Consider the following 23,053-nt stretch of genomic DNA (forward strand, 5'->3'; position numbering starts at 1 on the left):
GAGCACTCCAAGTGTTTAGAATTGATTTTCATTATGACACGCTCTGCTGTTTTTATACCCATAATTTTATATGCATGACAAATAATAGCTCGTTAGACATATCATTTTCAGGTGCAGAAGTGAAGGCCAATGTTTCATAATGTGTTTTTTGGTGGCCTTAACACTATATGAATTACAGCTAATTTTATGAGGACATCTGGTAATAGTACCATATTGTTTTGTGCACAAAGCAGAACATGTCCTTTACCCTGCAACAATCACTGTTCCCCAGTTTTTCCAAAATGTTTTTGTTTTTTGCTTTTTAAATCAAAAGCTGTACTAAACTTGGGCAGGACTGTTTAAGTGGTTCAAATTTTTCAAAATTTCTCAGACTCTCTGTCACTCACAACAGTATTTGTACAGACCAATGATTACTCTATAGGTGCTTTTATTCAATCTCTTACAGCCGCAATTTGTTAAAATTTTAGACAAGTTTTCTTACTAGGTAGCTGCATGGAGGCATAAAATAAAACCCTTTGGGATTGTCATAAAGGACAAGACCTTGCAAGAAGCTCAAATAGATAGAAAAGCAATCTATACGCCATGCCAAAAAGAAATTCTTAGCACAGAATAGACTTAACATTTTTTACAGAACTCATTTCAGCCATAGCATTTCCTTTACACATTACTCAATAACCTAAAATGATTGGTTGCGTTAGATGACGTCAAGATAGCAACAATGTAAAGCAGTCAAAACTCATTCAAGAAAAAAAATCAGGAGGAAAAAAAATACAAAAAAAAAAAAAACATTAAAAACCCCAAAAACATTAAAAAAAAAAAACAACACCAAACAAGTTTAAATAGAATGAGAAGTCAAAAGATTACCCTAGGGAATGTGTGTATCTCAGTATCTGCAGATCAGAAGCTGAAGTACTACACAGACCTTACAACCCAACACAACTCTTTTATCTTCCTACTCAGAAAGAAGATCTCAATCTACCTTCAGCTAAGATGAGTTTACTTACAATATCAACTAGGATTCAAATTTATCAAGATAAAAAATGCTCAATGCCTCATTAATTTCTTAAATTCTCTCATCTGAAATTAACTAGCACCCAGCCAAAGCACATGGTAGATCCAAGAAAACCAGCAACACAAGCATTAACATTCAATATTAGGTATATTCATCTATCTTTTAAATATATTTTCGTATTTATATATCTTTAACCTACATATATCAATTGAATGCTTATGATTATTTCCTGCTGAAGGATTTGCACTTCAATATTCTTCTTGTACCTACCCCAAAAAAATGATTGAAACCACCAGAAACACCTGCTAGCATTTAAATGTTTATCCACCTCTTGTACAACACACAAATGATCTACATTGCAGTTAGATCAGTTTAGTCAGTCCCAAATCTATTCCATGGTGCATTCCCCTTCTAGATCAATCTATCATGTCCTCAGGAGAGACAGTGAATGGAACAGCGAACACTTCCACAGTTAGAGAATTCACTGAAGACTGCCAGACTGAGCTGAGCTAGGAAGCATCAAAAAAATCTGTATTTCTTTTCTGTGATATTTTCTTCCTTAAAGTATTCTAGTTTTCAGTGATCCTAACCAGTAATCTGGAGGGTGGAAAAATTAGTAAGATCACAGGAAAAACAGGAAAAGAAACTGTGCACTGTAACTTCCCTGCAGGCCATAGAAAATATATTTTTTCCTCACTGTAACTTCCTCTAAAGTGAAATCAAGCTTTCAGAAGGTTAGTCTGCTGCAGACTAACAACAACTTCTTGTCATTGTGGTTTCTGGTGTGGATTTTTTAGTTTGTTTTTGTTTTTGTTTGTTTCAAATAATTGTTGATGGTTTCAAAAATGTTTTCTAGATTATAGAAAAAAAGCACTACCTATGGACTGAGTAAAAGGCCCCCAGTACACAGTACAAAATGCAAAGCAAATAACAAAAGAAAAAAAAGAGCCCAAACACTATGAAAGTTTGTTTACCTTTCTTTCTTCTTAATTATAGGAAGGTCAGTAAGTGAATCTACTTTTATAAATGACATCTGAAACAGTACTCAGCATCAAGCATCTTAGCAACTCAGGCAGAGCAATACTGAGGAAATACTCTGAGTTCTCCCTTATTAAGCTAAAGTAGCATAAGAGCAGGAATAGGTATTTGCACTAGAGTTGAGAAATTTGTCACCCTATTATATCACATAATATCACTTGTATTTCCATGAGATAATGTTACATTATCAGTTTTTAGAGTCACCAGAATGTTCATTATTAGCAATGTAACAATACATAAAATTCGTTTTACAATCTCAATATTTGATTTTAAAGGTAAATATACATTCACTAATTGCTTCATAGAGCAGTTGTTTTGTTGTTTTGTTGTTTTGAAACAGAGTACGTTTAACATTCATTTCTCCAATTCTATCCAGTTGCAAATGCTATTATGACAGGAAGTGAAGATAAGTGAAATATAGAATCATTAAGTTTGGAAAAGACCTCTAGGATCATCTAGTCCAACCATTCACCTACCACAAATATTGCCCACTAAACCATGACTTCATCTACCCTTTCCTTAAACAGCTCCAAGGATGGTGACTCCACTACTCCCCGGTACAGCTTGTTCCAATGCACCACCACTCTTTCTCAGTAGAGATTCTTTCTAATACCCAACCAGAACCTCCCTTGGCACAACTTACAGTCATTTCCTCTTGTCCAATCTCTATTTAGCTGAAAGAAAAGACCAACCCCCACACCTTGCCACAACTTCCATTCAGGTTGTAGCAAATGATAAGGTCTCCCCTGAGCCTTCTCATTTCCAAATAATCCCAGCTCCCTCAGTTGTTCCCCATTAGACTTGTGCTCCAGACCCTTCACAGACCTGTTACCCTTCTCTGGACACTCTCTGTGGCCTTAATATCTTTCTTTCACTGGGGGGCCCAAAACTGAACATACTACTTAAGGTGCAGCCTCACAAGGGCAGAGTACTTGGGGACAATCACCTCCTAGTCCTGCCAGCTGCACTGTCTCTGATCCAAGCCAGGATGCTATTGGCCTTCTTGGCACACTGTTGGCTCATATTTAGCCAAGAATATACTTTTGCTCACCAAAAAGCATCAGGTCTTAACATATGACTGATAGGGGGGAAAAAATGAAAAAAAAAAAAGGAACAAAAAAAGGTCACACTGAAGATAGAAGTTTTGTTTAAACTTTTCTCAGATTCACTGAAAATACTCCATCAGCACATACACTACCATGCATGGATACACACATTACTTGGGTGTAATCAGTTTGGCAAAAACACAAGTCTGAATCAATAATCCAATCATCAGAGATAAAAATTCTCTTTTTCTTCTTTAAATTCAAGAAAAAATGAGCTTAGCAAGTTGCTCTAGGCTAATCGTATTTTTAAGAATGGGCACTACGTCAGTATTCTATAAAAACAAGTATGTCACTTGTCTATAGCAACACTGTGCTCTGTACCAAATACAAATAGTGAGATAGCAGAATAATTATTTTTAGGTATTTTACAAACTATTAGACTATAGGATTATATTACAAACTATTTGACTATATTTTACAAACTATTTGACTAAGGATTAAATTATCTTCAGAAAGAAAATCAATTCTGTCATATTTCTCCCACAACATCTGGACTACAAATACTCAGAAGAATAGCAAATTCTATATTAAAATCTCAAATGAATTCAAAATTTTCCATCCAGTCTTACTCGTAACAGATGCTTAGATTATGAAATCTCAGAGTAAAGAACGTTAAGCTCATTCTTAGGGCAGTGTTACTAAGAAACAATGTCAAATTTCTCTGAAAATCTACTGTCTTGCAATTAGCTTGATAATGCAATCTGTGAACTTACGCATGTATGTAAAAGTTTTTGTATATTTTTTTTTTAAATTGGAGCAGACTTTTTAACAAGGTCCAGCAAAGAGCCAGGAATGACTCGAATAACCGTTGCAGCTTAGGAGGGCCAGACAGTGCTACCTGCAGACACTGGCTTACAGTGGGGATTACTAACTAATGAGACTCTAAGTACACTTTAGGCAAGGCATGACATTAGGCTGAGTTCACAGCAGTACCATCTCTATGTTTGCTGTGGCCTCCTTTCCGAACTGTAGGCAGAAGCAACAGTTTTCAAGACTCTTAACAGGCCTTCCTGGCACTAGATATCTCAAAGTGTGACAGCCCTGACACAGGGCTTGTGAAGGCCGATTCACATCCACACCTATACCAGATCTCTTGCATTCTATGCAATAGGCTGCAATTGATAAAAAACCTGGGAGAGGGAACAGGAGGGCCTTCACAACTTCCATGCAGTCACCATTCCACGCAGTTCAGCACCTTCCACTCCCTCACTCAGCACTACAGATACAGGCACACCAAGTCCTCGTTAGCAACCAAACCAACATCTGTTTGGTCCTTGTACACTGTCTGATCACAACTTTCTCTGGCTATATCGACCATGGGATATAGCACATTCCACTATTTTGCTTCCTTCTCGCCAGCACACGATTCACTACAAAAATTCACACATCAACAGAATCACATAATCACTGAGGTCAAAAAGACCAGTACAATCATCTAGTCCAAACATCAGCCCATGTCTGTGACTGTTCTAAACCATGTCACTCAGTGCCATATCTATTTTCTTGAAAATCCCCAGGGAAAGCAACTCCACCACTTCTCTAGGCAGCCTATAATACACTATTCTTTCTGAGAAGAAATTTTTCCAAACATCCAACCTGAACCTCACCTGGTGCGGGTTCTTGAAATTTAAGTCCTGCACTGATACAAAGGTTTCTTGCTTAGAACTATAACAGGTAACAAGATGGTGAAATGTTAAATGTACCTTCTTTATGTCCTACAAACCAGTGAAGGCAGTGCAACAGGTTGCTTCAGTAACGGTACAAAATAGACTGGAGAAGTCTCTTTTTAAGGTTCTGCAGAACCTCAGAGTTTCTGAGAAAAAATGACCAGAAATAGCATGTATGGGCTGTTTTTTGTTCATTTGTTTTTAAAAATCAAGAATGTGACAAGAAAAAAAATCAAGAGAAACAAAACCTTAAAATCAAGGAGGTATTACACTATAACTGCTTTCAAATGTTCCAGCATGACAACGCTGTAAAATATAGACCCAGACAACTCATCTACTTGTTCTAAGTGATATTTTTCTAATTATTGTTGTTAAAACAGTCTCATCTTTCTATAAACTCAAGACTGTACAGCTGGTCAAATTTGGCTAATAAATGAGCTTGATAAAAGGTACAGATTTCATGGTAATGACTGAAAAGTTTTATTCCACAATATGGATACAGTCTACAACCATATTCTGAACAAGGAAGCGCTTCCATTGGCTGCAGGCTGCCAAAATTTAAGATAATGATAAATTATTCATGACTCTCGTGAAGCCTAGAAAATAGTGCAGACATCTACTATTACTTCAAAGTACACTAAGAACCAACTTCCTATTCAAATGATCCTAACATAGAACATGAAACAGTTGGTCTGTGTTCTCTTTAGAAGTAAGGCTACACTGCTGAATTCCACTCCCCAAAACTTGCCTTCTCTCTTTTATTGAAAATTAATACAAAACTCAAGGAAGAACCTCCCTCAAATAATAAAGCTTACACATGAACATATCAACCAGGAGCTAAGAAATGGGAGAGAGGAGGCCAGGGGCGCTGTCCCGTGTGCTAAAGTCCCACACAGAGTCATATGCATGCAGAACACAGCAGACTGAACTCCATTCAAACAAAGTCTAGTTCAAAACTAAAGGAGAAAGCCTTGCCTGTGCTCATTAGAAAAGGATTTTTCACTTTCACTGTTAAAATGAGCTCAATTCAAAGCTTTTGTCAGAAAGTCTGATCTGGTTTAGAAATAAAATCTAGTCAAATTTAGTATTATTTTGTTCATCATCAAGAAGAATAAATCATAAAGCATAAAATATTTTAGAATAAATTATAATATGCAATAATTATAAATTAGAATAAAGCATAAAAATATTTTTATATAAATCCATATACTGACGGACTATGTTCTTAATGTAGCCAGAACTTATAGGATTTTTTCTTAAAAATTTTTCTTGTTCAGATAGCAAGACTTAGACAAAATGGATATACCTGTAGTACTGGCATCACAAGTTTTGCTAACGTGGGAGTACACTCACAGTCTCTCAGCCTGCCTGATGCTCCTTCACTAAATGAATAATTGAAATCATCTGAATTTCCGCATCAGTGAGTTGACTTTAATGAGAACAAGATTTTGTGGCTATATGTGACCATGACAGCTGTGTGCTAAAACACTCTTTAGAATTGAGAGTTTTCCTCCAAAAGGAGTCTTGGAACACAGGCTTTATTAATGACTAAGCCCTATCCCAGATACTTCTGTTTCAATTGCATCATCTGCCACAGTTCACAATAGAAGTCAGTATGAATGGTACCTGGAGCAAATTATCAGTGTTTTTGCTTCCTGATTTGTTTCCAGTTCCAGATAACCCCATTCAGCTAGCAGGTTTAGGAACTAGAATCAATCTAGTAAACTGTCTCAATCATAACCACTATTTCAACATAATTCAGGATCTAAGTCAGTTGTGAACGTCAAGTGAATGGGAGGTTACATCTGAAGACAGAACAATAATCACTAATTGGAAATGATGTCAGATTTTTTATTTGGCTGGTTTGTTGAGGTTTCATATTTATTTCTTTAAAAAAAAATCTATTTAGCAGGAAAAAGTTTGCATTAGCTTTTTAATATGGCAAATGCTTCCTTCCTAAAATCTCAAACTAACATTAGAAGGAAATGCAATTGAAATGAAAACTAAATCCTAGTATTTTGAACTAAAAACAATTTTTAAGTAGGAAAGGGAAAGTGCACTCACACTCCCTTGAATTTTCAATTTATTGGAACTGGGAATTGCAAAGAAAAAAGAGTTATGAACATCAAACTTTCTTATAGACAAAATTCATCAGCACCAGAACACGTGTCAGCAGATTCTAAGTACTATCTATAAACGTACAGGAAGCAAGTTACAGAGATATGAAATCTTAAGCTTCAAGTCCTTTATCAGTGAGAAGACCAATTTTAAAATCAATACTGCTATTTGATACACAGTCAATACACAGCAACTCAAGTTGCTGAAATATGTTTTTACCATCTTCTTTTCATAAAAAGCCTGACAATCAAACTATGCAATCAGTATCATTTATGTAATCTTATCAGGAAGAGCAGCCAGTAAAGAACTCGCAGTATCTTACAGTAAGCTAATATAAGCACACCAAGAAAACTCCTATTTTCTTGCTGATAACAGAAGAACTGGGTTTTATTCACAAGAAATTAAACAAGATAAAAGGACCCCAAATTAGTAGAACAAACCTAGCCTGTGTTAAGTAACACTTCCTTTTTCTCTCTCAGTGATGAAACTGTCAGCTCAAAGTAATAACAGTTCCTGAACAGGAGTCAGAAGACTTAGCTAATTTCTTTTTTAAAGCACTTTAAGGACCTTACAGATAGACAGACTTACAGCTATACTTTTTGGGGAATGATTTATCATCACAGCATTACAGGAAAACATCACAGTAAGCATTAAGTGTCTTATAACAGCAGATACAGGTGGATTTCCATGCAAGCAGAGTATGGCTGTCCAAACAGTGCTGAAGTCAAGAAAAGAATAACATCCTATGTCTCCTGAGAATACCACAAAATATTGACATACACGTGGTCAGAGATTTTGTCATATATCATATTTAACAACATCATGAGCAATAGGTGCATTATATTCAAACATGGAAGAAAAAGCAACGTGTCACAGTATGTGTCAGTAAGCAGATTCATATGCTGGAGTTCAACCCATGCCTGCCCATCTTCCTCAACATCTCTAGCTGAATGAAAATTAAATCTCCTAAAGACAGGAATTACATGGTGCTTTAGACACAGCTATACTTGAAAACAAACATCTTTACAATTCCTTAACATTTCTGTATGTTAGGTAAGAGATGACCGTACATCTTCAACTGTTAAATTATAATTATGACAATTAAAGAGCAGAATGCAAGACAATCATCACCGAAAACACAAACATCTGTTATCTGTATTAAAAATCATTTCATTAATTTCCTGGAATTCTAAGACATTTATTCTGTGTCCTCAAGACATGCAAAAAAAAAAAAAAAAAAAAAAAAAAAAAAAAAAAAAGAACAAGAATATATTTTCTTAGCACTGATATCAGTGAAATTTTGGCAAATCACTCTGATTTTATATTCTGATAAAGTGATCAAAGCCATTTACAAATTTAACTACACTGAATACTGTGCTTCCCTATCTAAAAAATCCAATGTGTTGCTTGACTATAGGTCATAAGGCAATAAAAACAAAAGGTAGACATGTAAAACCATAATATTTTTCTCCAATTATAGACAGGTTTTGAGTATCAAATACCTCTGTGCTTCACAATTGCCACGAAAACAATTTCATAGGGATGTGTAAGTACTTTCTTGTAACACACAAGAAAATGTCTTTAAAAATGTTATCTGTCATTACATCTGCTTAAAGTTATGCAAGTATCACATGAGAGAATATATTGAAAAAAATGTATTCCCATTGAGAACACTGAGCTACCACCACTCCCTCAAAATCAAGACAACATCTCAACCTATTTATAAGCTTTAGGAAAAATATTAGCTTTAACTCTAGTCTGGCATTTAAAGTAAATGTTAGCAGCTACTCTACTGCAGCATTTGAAATCACCGTTAGATTTCAGCTCCATTTCTGACTTGAAAAGAAGATCTTTTCACCAAAAAAAAAAAAAAAAGCACACTTCACAATAAATGGACAATTATCACATCAAGAAACAAATTCAATTTTTTTGTGTGTTTTTTTTTTGTTTGTTTGTTTTTTTAAGGTACAACCATCACAGTAAAAATAGCAGGTTCAAATCTAATGCACTCATACTGTCTCCCTAAATGTCAAAGTATTACTTGGACAGTATTTATGGTCTCAAAAGTTGCAGTCTTTCTGCCTTGGAAATGGCAGAATGTGGAAGCATTGCTGAAAAAGAAAGTGAAGTCCTATGTCTCTTCCGTAACACAAAGCTGTACAGCATACAGAATTAAATTCAATTTAAAGTATGATAAACATTGGGTTGGGGATTTGAAAAGGAAAGAGAAAGATGTTTGAGCAGACACATTCACAAACAAATGTAGCAGCACTTATTTTTTATATACGTTGGAGAAAAAGAAAATTCCTCCTTGTATTTTATTACACACTATGTAGTGTTGTAGTGTTCTATGAAGGAAAATAAAGTTCATCATCACCTCTGTCAGAACAACAATATATTAAGACCACAGGAATGTAGCAGGCACGAGAAGAATAAAAATCAACATTTAATGATAATTTAACAGCTGAACTTTTCATTCACAAAAACTCAAAGCTAAAAATAAAGCAACAATACCATAGAAAAAACATCACTTGTTAATACTAACTACAGAATTTCAAGTACTATAGTATCTTGACGATATTGGGTTTGGCCTTCTGTCAAAGGAGACAAGAGTGATCACTGTATAAATAAATCAAGCTGCCATAATTCCAAAAGCTATACTATGATTCCAAAGTCTTTTTTTTTTTTTTTCTTTTAAAGAAAATTCTTGCAAGGTAATCCTATCAAGTACTGACTTGTGTCTGTCACTGCCTTGTACTCTCTGAGAAGATTACTCTCAGGTAAACAAAAATCATTTTTACTTCTCATGGACCGTTCATCATGAACACCTCACGTTAATCCTTTTTAAAAAGGTTGTGTAACTTGTGTAACTGTACTTTTATAAATGTACTACTACCAGTCTGAGCATACATTTCTTTTTTGCACAGTGGTCACGGTAGTTGTTCTTTGACCCTTGCAAATTCCAGGTTAGTGTTTGTTGATAAGCTCACTAAACTTCACTCAGCTATCCTGTCCAATTTTTTATGTATGAAAACTTCTTGTGTGCTTAATCTCACCTTAAAATAATAATCCATCTGTGTACACAAGTCAATGTAAACAGGCTGTTTTATGAAACTGTTTATATTCACAAACAAATCAACGCAATTATGAGACAGAGCAAGCATTTTATCATCCATGTTCTTAAAGACACAAGAATATGTTTACTCAGGAAACATACAATGCATTTCTTCAGCCTTTGTTAGCAGAAAAAAAGAAAATCAGGTCCAGAATACCTCTTTAAATGTTATACAAATATGAAATGGGGAACATTTATTTATGTAGTCCCAATGCAATCAAGTCAATATTTTCAAAAAAAACAAAAGATTTGGAGTCCTGATAGCATCGTTTGATTTAAGTCACTGACTTAATTCACTCTTTGATTAAAAGTTTTATTAACAAACTCTTCTGAAAACAGAAACCAGTGTTTTTGTTTTTTTGTTCTGTTTTGTTTTGGTTTTTTTCCATCACAGTAACACAATCACAAGTTTCAATGTACATCTCTGACTTTTCTCAAATACTGAATAAAGTTGAATTAACTACTGAATACCAAAGAAGTCCACATCTTGGTGTGAATACATCCAATATTCTAAACTTCAGTCTTCCTTACTGCAACAATCTTTTCCAATAGCATCAAGAAAGAATAAGATAGACAACTTGTTCAGTATATACTGTGGCCAAATCCATTAGCATTAATGAGTGTTAAGCCTTCCTAGAGCCATTGAAACAAACATATTGTATCTGCATATGGACTTACTGTGCAGTGCGGCTGTAACAAGTTAGAAAACACTTCATCATTTGCAGTGCTTCATTATGGAAAAAAAGCTACCTTGTCTTTAGACTACACTTGAAGCTTCCTAGTTACATTTGTTACACAAGCTCTTGTTTCCTAAGACTTCAGTAACTATTGAGGAGGCAAGTCACCTAAAAAAATTACAGGAATACAGTGCAGAGTTCTTCCTCAAACAAGGGATGTAGTATAGCAGGATTACTTTTAAAAGCTCCCTCTAGCCATTGTTACCATGTTGGTATGCCTAACTTTTATCGCTTTTCCATTATAGGCACCTATGGCCCATACGTAATAATGAAGTGGCCCATAACAAATACTGCACTTAGCATTCTAAAAATTTGGCAATCATGTTTAAGTGTGTGAGGTCCCTTGTGAAAACTTTCAGATAAAGCAGGTCTGCAAGCAACTGTAACCACAGAAGAGCATTATAAAATGAGCTGCATCATGAATCGTATGCAACAGAGGTTCTTAAGTCAGCCAAATCTATGTAATTCACTGTGAACCTGGTGAATCATTCTCTGCAGAGAGCTTTGCAATTAGGCAGAAGATGAACACTTCTTCACAGTTAACAGTTGTAAGGAAATCTCATGTAAAATTCCCAAGCAATAATAGCAGTTGGCACACAATCCTAAGAACTGCGATCTTAGCAATTGGAAAATACTTCAGTTTTGTGATGCTCTCACCACCATAGGATGATGACTTAACTTCTTTCTCTAGCTTTTTCACTTCAAGATCCCTACTAGTGGAAAGGTAGAGGAAGAAGCAGGTACTCACACAAACAGGATCAGTGAATAACGTGAACACAGAGCAACTGAAAAGCAGTAAACCCAGCAACACAAAGAAACCCTGAGTATAAGCAAGAAAGTTTCCATTTGTGAGAATCATGCTGTGCAGGAAAGGCAGGGATTGAAGACTATTTAAATAGGCTCGAGAAATTTCTTTCAAGACAGTAAGAAGCCTGGTTCACGACTCTGAAAGCACATCCACAAAACCAACTTCATAATTTACTTGTGATAATTAATCTTCATAATTTACTTGTGATGTAGGTATTATGTGAAAAACAGTATAATACTTGAGGTACCGTGTCCATCACTCTGTGAAAATGACAGTCGTAAGGGAGGAGCACGAATCTGTGCAGTAGGATTCAGCTCTGCCAGCAGAGGGCAGTTTGGCAAACTGGAACCGGGGGTTTGTTTGGTATTCAATATTTTTCTTCTGAAAGTAAGAAAACTTTCATGAGCTTAGCCAACCAGGCCACATTACTATTTTTTTGCTGTATTAATTACAAAAATTTCAAGAATAGACTCTCGGGTTTTTTTTTCTTAAATATTTAAATATTCATTAAATCATGCAACCTAGCCCTCAGAGGGGAAAAAAAATGAAAAAAGCATACAAAATTATTCTTCTGATTCAGAAGCTCCACAATTCCCCCCCTGCACACCCTAAACTAACTACCACACCTATCTGATCTGTACAGATGTTGCATGTATTCCTCAGATGAGTCTAATGATCAAGCCAAAACCACAATGCCAGAGAACAATTTTAAGCCATGGGCATGTTTTATATTTTTGCATACATTTTTAAGGCTATGTTTTATGCTTCTGTTTTTCAAATGTCAAGTCTTGATACAAAGCGCAGTTTCCACTTGAACCTTGACCCTTAACCAATCACTAGAAGAAAAGAAACCAAAACAATAAAGCAAAAGCTTTCTGTTTCAGAACAGAGATATCTAGATACAATTCATTCTGATGTCAGTACTACCAATACGTAACTGGGGCTACTTCCAGAGAAGGACAATGCTTATACATAGGTGTCCAAACAAAAACAGCATAACCATAATTCATGAACTTGTAGGAGCCAAATATTGAGGGGGAAAAAAAAAAAAAAAAAAAAGGCATGCTAAATGAAAAGTCTGCAAGCTTACCAATATTTTTCTTCAATCAAATATCCTAGGAGTATCAATCATGTTTAACTTAACATTTTCCTGATAACTAGGTCAAACACACCACACAAAAATAAGTTAAAACACAGGGATGCAGCTTACCACCTAATCACACAGATAATACTTAAAAATACAACACTTCTTTTTTTCTCACCAGTTCCTTACTTTCCATACAGCAACAGGGAAAAAAAAAAAAAAAACAGAGACAAGAAACAGCAGGTGCCTGTTATGTACATCTACTGCTACATATAGAAACAGGCTGCTTGTTTTTTTGGGGGTGGAGAGGGATGTCTGGTTTTGTTGGAGATTCTTTTTGGTTTTGTATGTTCAATCTATACAGAGAAAAAGAGATTTCTGTCTGTAAAAGTACCATTAGAAAATGGCACCGATTTTCTGTAATTTTTTGTTTTAATCATAAACATAATATGAACCTACAATTTCTTATTTGGAACAACAGCATACAGTACTTATTGAAGGAACACTCCTATGTTTACGAATCAAAAATCATTGATGCTTTTCAAATGATAATAAAGAGTAAGTTGCTGAGCTCATGCCCACATTTGCTATGAATAACACATGCACATCAGAAAGGCAGGCTTTAATGTGGTATTTTGCTGTTTTTAAACAGAGATAGGAAGCTTATTAAAGCTACTTTTTCATCTAACCCGTAATAAAGCAACAGCTACCTGAAACCTTTAAGGAACAATGACTGGCAGCAGTAGTGGACTGCATGCATAGAAATAAAAACGTTAAAACCTCCCCACTTCCCATTGCAGTTTGTAACTTCTTTTATTTTCTTCCAGCATGCTCCTTTTTCGTATAAAGCTGAGATGTTCTCAGAGGAGCTTGCTTCAGCGTGCTAAAGCAGGCTGCAATCATTTGTACTGAGTAAAGCTACACCACAGTGCGTCCTGCTGAGCAGCCAGAAACATTGGCTACAAAAGGCAGACTCATTCTACCGTACCAAAGCAAAGCCTCCCTCTTACCTCGACTTCCTTGCTCTTCTCTTTGTTTCTGCCCATTGAACTTCTCCCATTGCTGGCAGTCTCCCGCGCTGGAACTACAGAAATCTGTTGGAGGGGCATTTCTACTGTGCTGCAGGTTGCCAATACCTGATTGGATGCCTTATATCTTCACTCCCCCTGAGTAGCCCACCTGTATAATTGTTCATATCCTTGCTTTGCCAAGCTCAGCTCTAAATAAAAATGGGAAAATATTATTTGAGAAACTGTGTAGCATAATGCCAGGGTCTTCCTTCAAAAAATATAAAGCAAAGCAAACTGAAAACACAAATGAGAAACAGCAAGCAAAGAAGTAAGGCGTAATAATCCAGAGTTTCACATTCTCAGAGTGATGAGTTGCTGTAAGTCGTAACTCCTCTGCCGTGTCCCTAGAGCACCCCTTTCCCCCCTAGCCCTCAAAAGCATTGTGGGAGACGATTCAATTTCTGTGTTACCTAATAACTGTCATGGAAACCAAGGAAACCTAGGTCTCGCAGGCCCTTATTAGCGATCACTTCCCTTTAATGGCACAGACTCCCACATTTGCAGCGGCTGCCACTTCTGCTTTTGTTTCCCATCTGATTCCACAGGAGTCCACTAAGCACCCAGAGGCACCGCGTTGTGCTGACTAGGTAAAGCAGCATAAGGCTGAAAAGCTTAGTGCCCTATTTTGGAGCCAAAATCTCCTTCAAAAGCACGGAGAGCTTGCAGTGTCCTTCATGCGTCTACAATAATCTGCTTAGGTCAAAGGATCTGCCTTAAGTGAAGAGCAGCGGTAAGTGAATGAGGTGTAAAAATGAAGACAAGACTGGGAGCAATTGCAAACGTGCCTTTCTGAAGCTGGTAGTAAAATGTTAACCCTTTGCTGGGCTCTTGTTTTCCTGAGACATCCCCAGAAGCAAGCTTGGTAGGGGAAGCTGAAGGCAGACCGGCATCCTTACAGTGGTCACCTGCAGTGAACACTTAGTTTACATGAACTTCACCCACCCAACAGCTTCAGCTCTCTGTTACAAAAAGCAGAACCCTCCAAAAAACCAATTCACCACCTGCCCTGCCTGAAGAAAAAAAAATTTTTGTAACATTTGTACCTCTTAAAATACCAATTAGTCTTGATAAAATTTACAAATTCATGCAAGACTGATTTTATTTTTAGAAAAAGTGAAGATATATTTAAGATCAGAAATCCAATCCATAGCACTGTATACACAATACAGGAATGAAAGCAAGGAAAAATAAACAGAGTAAACACCAACAATGTATTAATACGTTGTCAATTAAAAAAAAAAAAAAGTATTACTCTGTCTTGGGATAAATCATCTTCATGCATTTGCATGGTTGAGTCACCATCCCTGAATGTGTTTAAAAACCGTTTGGATGTGGTGTTCAAGGCCATGATTTAGTGAAGAGTTGTTAGAGTTAGGGCAGTATGGTTAGGTTGCAGTTGGACTCGATGATCTTTAATGTCTTTTCCAACCTGAGCAATTCTATGATTCTACGATTTTTAATTCTCACAAGTAATTACAGCATATATACAGCTTAGGTTTTTCTTACAAAACAACATGTGGAGAATTTAAAGCACTGTTGATATTTATATTCATATTAATGACACTGAATTGCAGTTAACGTTCAAGTTAGTCTGAATGCATGTTAACACACAGATTTTTCTGAATTTTAAATATAAATCAGGGTGGAAGAAAATAAAAGTACCCACTTATCATAGCAATTGTATCTTTGACAGCATTCGAAAACAAGAAATGTCATATCCCAGACTGGTAAAGTTTAACTATTAATCTTAAACTGCACTATAATGTAAATGAAACTCCTTCTTAGCGTAAGAAAAAGTTTCAAAGCTACAGATAAACTCTTCTCTTTCCTCTGAGGAACAAGTGGATTAGCAATCCTTGAACTGGATTCTGCTTTGCCATGCTTATCATCTACCTCTGACAAAATCACTGGTAGAAAACTAGGCATGTTGAGGTATCAAAATGAGCTTTCTGTTAATGTGTTTCCATGTGTAGCAAAGTTTTAAAGTCAACCTGCCTTTTAATACTGTGCCAATAATTCTCCATTTTAAATCATCTAAATGTGAGGTTCAAATCAGATTTCTAGGTTAGATGAGATTACAGAGATTACTGGCTATGTCTTTCTAAATTAGTCAGAATAAAGACCTTAAAGGGTGTGAAGTGCTTAGTTCTTTTTAAAATTACTAAGTCATGTGGCCCCTTTCCCTCCCAATGAACCTAACTATGCCTTTTACAACTATAGAAAAAAAAATCTTACCTAAAGGGAGGGATATGCCTTCCTATTGAGCAAATCCATGCTTGCATTCTGCTTAAGTGCTTCATTAGTTTCATTTCCTCACCATGTCAAGATTTCAAGAAGTTAACATGACATCGTCCACACTGTTCGTATGTCAAATATTTTACTTGCCACCCAGCAGACTCTCATCCAGAGTCTAAAAACAAGCCCAAAACAACCAGGCTGCCAACCACTTCGTGTATAAATGTGAAGATCACCACTGCTTCAAGATTAAGAAAGCTGTTGGAAGATACAGGATGTATCCAAAAGCGTATCATAAAAGTCAATGGCAGAGCTGGGGCCAGGATTATTTTTTCTGTTCAACACTCCAGTTTTGTGTTAACACTCTGCTTCTTCGTGTACACCATAAAGAATCAGAAAATCTAAAGCCTTTGCATCTGATGTTAATACATGTATGATCGCAGTCGCACAACATCAAAACGCATCTTGAAGAAACAACAAAACTACTCATTTCAATTTGCAATATATTTTTAGAGCTTCAAATTGCTACATAGCAGACTTATTTGCAGCTTTTTCTGTTCCTCACAGATACTTCCTACTGCATCTCACAGCACAGTCTCCTGGAGCTGAGTTCAGCCCTGCTAGAACAGAACGAGCAGAGCATGAGAGGGTGGGAGCCTGATGGAAGCTTCAGGTAGATGAAATTGAATCTTAGGATATCCTGAGTTGGAAGGGACCCTCAAGAGTGATAAAGCCCAATCCCCAGCTCCATACAGAGTCACTCAAAATTCAAACCATACACCTGAGAGCATTGCCCAATTGCTCCTTGAACACCAGCAGCTTGGTGCTGTGACCACACTGCCCTGGGGAGCCTGTTCAATGCTCACTGTCTTTAGGTGAAAAATTTTTTCCTACCACCCAGCCTGATTCTCCCCTGACACAGCTCCATGCCATTCCCTCAGGTGCTGTCACTGTCACCAGAGAGCAGAGCTCAGAGCTGCCATTTACTCCCTGTGCAGCCAACATAAGGCCTCCCCTCAGCTCCTCTGTTCCAGGCTGAGCAAACCCAAGGGCCTCAGCCGCTCCTCACACATCTTGTCTTCTGAAAAAAGATAGCAACTTACACTCATTTCTCATGATGACCAGTTTGGGTACTCTATCTAAACAACACAATTATCAGCAAATGTACTGCCCAACGAGTCAGAGTTCCCAAGCTCTGCCTCACTCAAAGGACTGTGTGACTGCCATTAGTAACTGACTTAACTTGCACCAAAAAAAAAAAAAAAAAAGCACCTCAATTCTGTAAGAATCAGACAAAACCAGTTTAGCCTGCAAGGCCTACACAGACAGTTTACTTCTAATTTAATCAGAATCTTCCACCGTGCTCATTCACACAAGTGTGCCACGGTGGATTAAGAAGAGAACCTGATCAGTTGTGTCTTATGGTCCAATCTCAGTGACAGAAGGAGCAAGGAGAGAAGGAATAATGCTGACACAATCCCTCTGTAACACAATTAAAAGGAAACACTATAAACATTGGTACTCTGCATTCTTACAATTACTTTAAAAATCTCAAACTTCTGCAGAATTCTTGAAGAAAATGTACTAAGAAGCCCTGCATAAAAAAGAAAACACATTCTTTTTCACCAGGTAATTCATTTTCAGTCAGCATTAAATTGCTTTTAGATAAGATGTTCTGTAATTATTAAGTCTCTATGTGATCTTTAAGCCAAAAATTATGCTGAATTAAATGAAAAAATTGTAGACATAAAAGTCCTTAGATGTTGGTACGGTAGACTCCATATAATTAATCAAAAATAAACACTGGCTATGAATGCAAGATGTAAGAGAAGGTAGAAACTTACAGACTATTGTTTTGATATCTAGCAATGAGAAACGCTGTCCTCAGAAATATACTGTGTATACTGCACTTCCTTTAATACCTAAGTGGGGAGATCATGCTCCCTCAAAGGTTTCCATACATATTACAATGTTTCCCACACACTTCAAATATCTCATCTGACCACTAGTCTCTATCTCCAGTGCCATCAAGAGCCACTTTAACATATACTGCCTACCACAACTATGTTACCATTACCTTATTAATAAGAAACTTACAATAATTATAACTCTACCATCTCAGTTATTCTCATAACAGTTTATTTAAGAACACAACAAACTGTGTGGTTTAATCAAGAGGCTGGCAGATGCACAGCATTTCTAGATGTCCCACTGTATGAAGTACAAAGCTGTCTGTAAAACAAAGTTTCTGCAATGGCATCATTTCATTCTTCTCTCATGCTAACAACTGCATCAAAGCAACTGAGATCCCACCTCTGATCTGCACAGATGACAAAATTACAGAAGGGTCAAGCATATAACTGCAGACAATTAATAAAAACTCTTAAAGAATCATCAAATCATTATGGTTGGAAAAGACAACCAAGATTATCTAGTCCGACCATCAAATGACAGTCTAGCAGAAGAATCTATGGAGATATCCTAATGAAAAGAATCCTGTCTACAGTCTTACGGCCTAACAACACTCTATCAGCACACAGCTATGAATTAAGCTTACATACAAAAAAATGTAATCATACACATGTATTTATTACTAAATACACACAAATATAAGTATACCCGATAACATTTTCTAAACAGAATATTTTTCTTCTCTGTTTTACAGAAAATTTAGAATTAAGTAATCTCTACATGTATGATCAGTTTAAAATTTACTGTTATACTAGAAAGAAAAAGACAGACAGGAGATCACTTTCACTCACAAATAATTAGCATGGTTTCCCCTCACTCAAAACAGCAATCTCTCTCTTACATTAAATTTTGAGAGGAGAAAGAAAAGAATCTCACCTCTATTAGAAAATTTTATTCAGGGTACCTGTTGTAACGTCCAGCCTGTCCCACATTTGCACCTTAGGTACAGAGAAGCAAGTCTGATCATCACAGTATCTGTGGAAGTGGATACCTATGCTAGATAATGATCAGCTGGGATGAAGTTTTGTCACGAGCAAAAGTTTCTATCTCCTAAATTAAAAATGCAGGTAGCAGGTATCTAGAACAGACAAAACAAGACCAATGTAAACCAACCCCTTGGGCTTCACAGCATCCTCAAAGTACATCACATCAAAACCAAATGAAATTTTTAGATAATTGCACAATTGCCTTACATCTTCTCTCATCCCTCAGAGATAAAAAGGAATGTAAATAGAAGTTAAAACCTACTGCAGTGCAAAGTTAATCCTGGAATTAGGGCAAACATGAAAGATATCTTTAGCAAAATACAACTGAGGAGATTAAAAATCATAGAATCACTCAGGTTGGAAAAAATCTTAAAGATCATCGAGTCCGACCACAACCTAACCATACTACCCTAACTCTAACAACTCTCCACTAAATCATGGCCCTGAGCACCACATCCAAATGGTTTTTAAACACATTCAGGGATGGTGGCTCCACCACCTCCATGGAGAGTCTCTTCCAGTGCTTAACAACCCTTTCTGTCAAGAAGTTTCTCCTGATATCCAACCTAAACTTACCCTAGCACAACTTGAGGCTATTGTCCCTCATCCTGACACCTGTCACCAGTGAGAAGAGACCAACCCCGTTCTCACGGTCATCACCTTTCAGATATTGGAAGAAAGCAATAAGGTCCCCCCTCAGCCTCCTTATCCCCAGACTAAACAGCCCCAGTTCCTTCAGTCGCTCCTCGTAGGACATATTCTCCAAGCCCTTCACAAGCCTTGCTGCCCTTCTTTGGACCTGCTTCAGCACCTCCATGTCCTTTCTGTATTGAGGTGCCCAAAACTGAACACACTACTTGAGGTGAGGCCTCACCAGCATCGAGTACAGGGTCAGGATTAATTCCCTAGTCCTGCTCACCACACCGTTCCTGATACAAGCCAGGATGCCATTGGCCTTCTTGGCCACCTGGGCACACTGCTGGCTCATATTCAGCCAACTGTACATCAGTACACGAAGGTCCCTTTCCATCAGGCAGCTTCCCAGCCACTACTCCCCAAGCCAGTAGGGTTGCCCAGGGTTGTTGTGACCAAAATGAAGGACCCAACATTATTTTTAAATGTTCTAATTTTCCTGAATGGGAAGACTTGTTCTTCTCTGCTGTCTGACCAGTATGTCTTAACCATCATACTGTGTGCTGGCTTCCAGCAGAGATGCCTCAGGAATGAGAGCTGTAAGCAGAACTCTTGTACAAGTGAAGCTTCATAAAAAGCACAATTTAGAAGTTTTTTAAACAAGGTGAATAGGAATTGTCTTCTTTGCAAGTTAGAACATCAAATGATTGCGAGATGTCGTATCAGAAGTCACTTTTCAAACACTGCTCTGAGGTGATACGCCTAGACTTGAACATAGCCATCATGTTACCGGACCCTTATGTAGCTTTCCCTCCAGTCCACCTTTAGGCTCATAACTGAATTAAGTGCTGAGAAGAAACACTTGATGCAGTATGAATACAGGTGTACTGAAAATATTAAAGAAGCAATCCATTAAAACAAATGTGACTGGATATTTTTCCTATGTTAATACTTATAGGATACTGCACATTACTGTACATAATTTCACTAACATGGGTCTTTTTCAACAAGGAACATGGCGAACATAGACACAAATTTTAAAAAGCAAATCAAGAAAGAATAGCTGAGAAGAGAGTGGATTATTGACGTCTGCCTGTTGAAGCAAACAAACCAGCAAACACCAGCTGCCAGGGTGAAATATATCTGATGTTAGAATTCCAGCAATTAAACAAAAGTTACTCTATCAGTGTAGTTTCCTGTAAATAAGTTTGAGAGCAAGAATATAAATGCACTTACAAAACTTACATTAGAAATTCATTAAGTGCCTGCACCAAAGAAACTGGCGGTGCCCCATGACTTTCATGAAGATTTATATGATTTTGGTCCTGAAGGGCTGCAGATGGCTTTGGTTTTTAGAGGTGCACACATTCATTTATTTTATTTTGGTAATTATGACCAGTAATGGTTCAAATTACATTGTAGATTACACTAAGGGAAATAAAAATGCATATGGCAGTAAGCAGTAACAAGAGAGAGGGGCCATAAACAAGTGGAATTAGGGACTAAAGCTGCATTGAGATTCACTGTTGTCTTTGCCTCCTACCACTGCTATGCTAAAGTCAGGCACCTTCAAATGACATTCACTTCAAATAACGTATCTTCAGTACATCAACCTCCCTCAAGTCAGAGACTACCACAGGTACTGCCTGCCAATTGCTCTCACATATCAGCACAGAAAATATATGACTCCAAATGTTAATATCAAAAAGAGCAGCTGAGACTGTCCCATCTCTACTGCTTTGCAGGGAACAAGTTCTGGATGTTTGCCTTTCAGAGATTCCTACATTTCTATTTGTCAAGGTTCGTGTTTGCAAATATTTTCATCATTCACATTTTTTCCTTAAGTACGGAAAGTGGTTTTAGAAAATAATGTAAAACTTAAGGCAACACAGTACAGGAACACTATTCAACAAATTGACAGGACTCTGCAGAAACCTTTCCAGTTAATAGCAATACATCAAAAATGTACTGAAAGCAATATGCACATAAATTTTGAGACTCCTCAAAAGACATTCTATTCAGCAGTCTTCATAAGTTTCTGGGATGCTTCTTTTTCCAAAATGCTCCATAAGCATACTGTAACTAAAGTATCAAAAAGTTTACCTAAGCTGCAGCTGCAGGTTAGATTTAATGAAAGTGAGATATGAAACGACAGAATAATGGTAAATTGAATCAGATGTTGCCCCTGGCTCTTAAAATCAATTATTTGTGTCTGCTCAATAGTTGAATTAAAAACAATAACTGATATGTACTGTTAAACAGAAAAATCTTTCCAATGGATGCCTCCAATACAGTGTTAGCACTAAGTTTATCTTATCTAAATTAAATAAAGCACACTATTCCCTCATCACGCCACAGTGACCCCATGAAACAGGAAACAAGGGAAGACTTGCAGAGTTTTCCAAAGTGCCAGCTGTCTAAATAGCCTATCACTTTCAGAGAGTATAGTGACAACTTGAGATGTGTCTATATCTAACTACACCTCACAAAAACAAACAGAAGTTAAATGACAAACTTGTACTTTGAATGAGGGACTACTTCTTTAATCAACGCACATCATAAAATAAGCACTCAAGAAGCTACTTATACTGCAGTCATGTGTAGCTACTCACTACACAGACAGACCTAACTTGCAGCAACAAACTTGTGTCTATATCCATGTGTGCTGAGAGGTCCTATCACCTCTCCAGTTTAGGTAGCTCCACCTTCACGATGAACATAACCATAGCTCTCCCTAGGAGCCTTAGCAGTATAAAAAGAAAGATGATGTTATTTCATAAAATTTTACTGTATGACATTACATTCATGGTTTTGCCATGTAGAACTCCGCATGTCAAGTTGTGCAGTTGCACACATGAGCCTAGTTGTCTGGCAAGTGCCTACTGGGTTATGCATATGAGAGAAAAAATAAATTAAAAGTACTAAAGAGTAAAGGGTAAATACAGACATTGCCACTCATAGCATTATTTTTTGTTCTTTATTAGGTAACTTCTTAATGACACTCTTGTAAAAGGTAATTTAGCTTAGCTCTCGGAAAGTGGTCAACAATGGTTACGACAGAAAAACTGAAATGAAGCAATCAGTGGAATCCATCTGCTTAGTCTTAGGTTAAATGCTGCAAAACTGAGTCCAGCAACCTCAAAAGTAATGACATTACTCAGAAAGATTGGACTTAAGTTCTTGGCCAAGATTCAAAGCTATCACTTGACACAGGGCCAATGCACTATGGGAAGACCTTGGAAACCTAGATATGAGCATTAGGAACATGATCAGTAGCATAAGGCCACAGCTCTGGTAGAACAAAAAAATAAAAGGATGGTAGCAGCCATTAGTCCAGATGGGTAAGAAGGACCAGAGTCTTTACTAGTCAAAGGCTGATTATGAAATGCTGTAAAGATGCACTAGAGTGCACCAAGCAAGTTATTCCAAACTCTTCTTTGTTTGAACAAACTACACCAGTAATTTCCTCAAAC

General features: G+C 36.9%; 1 protein-coding gene across 4 annotated transcripts in view; it reads right to left on the bottom strand.

Moving 5' to 3' along the window:
* The window catches only part of MARCH1 (membrane associated ring-CH-type finger 1), a 220,403-nt gene that overhangs the window by 111,316 nt on the left and 86,034 nt on the right, over positions 1–23,053 (bottom strand). The window contains exon 1 of one of the 4 annotated variants that reach the window (XM_046940051.1): positions 13,696–13,808. The exons of the other annotated variants lie outside the window; for them this stretch is intronic. The gene's annotated coding sequence lies outside the window, so the exon portion shown is untranslated. Of the gene's footprint in view, positions 1–13,695; positions 13,809–23,053 lie in introns of those variants that run through there. 4 annotated transcript variants of the gene reach the window in all.

The sequence above is a fragment of the Gallus gallus genome, chromosome 4 (assembly GCF_016699485.2).
Source record: "Gallus gallus isolate bGalGal1 chromosome 4, bGalGal1.mat.broiler.GRCg7b, whole genome shotgun sequence".
Taxonomy (NCBI): Eukaryota; Metazoa; Chordata; class Aves; order Galliformes; family Phasianidae; genus Gallus; species Gallus gallus.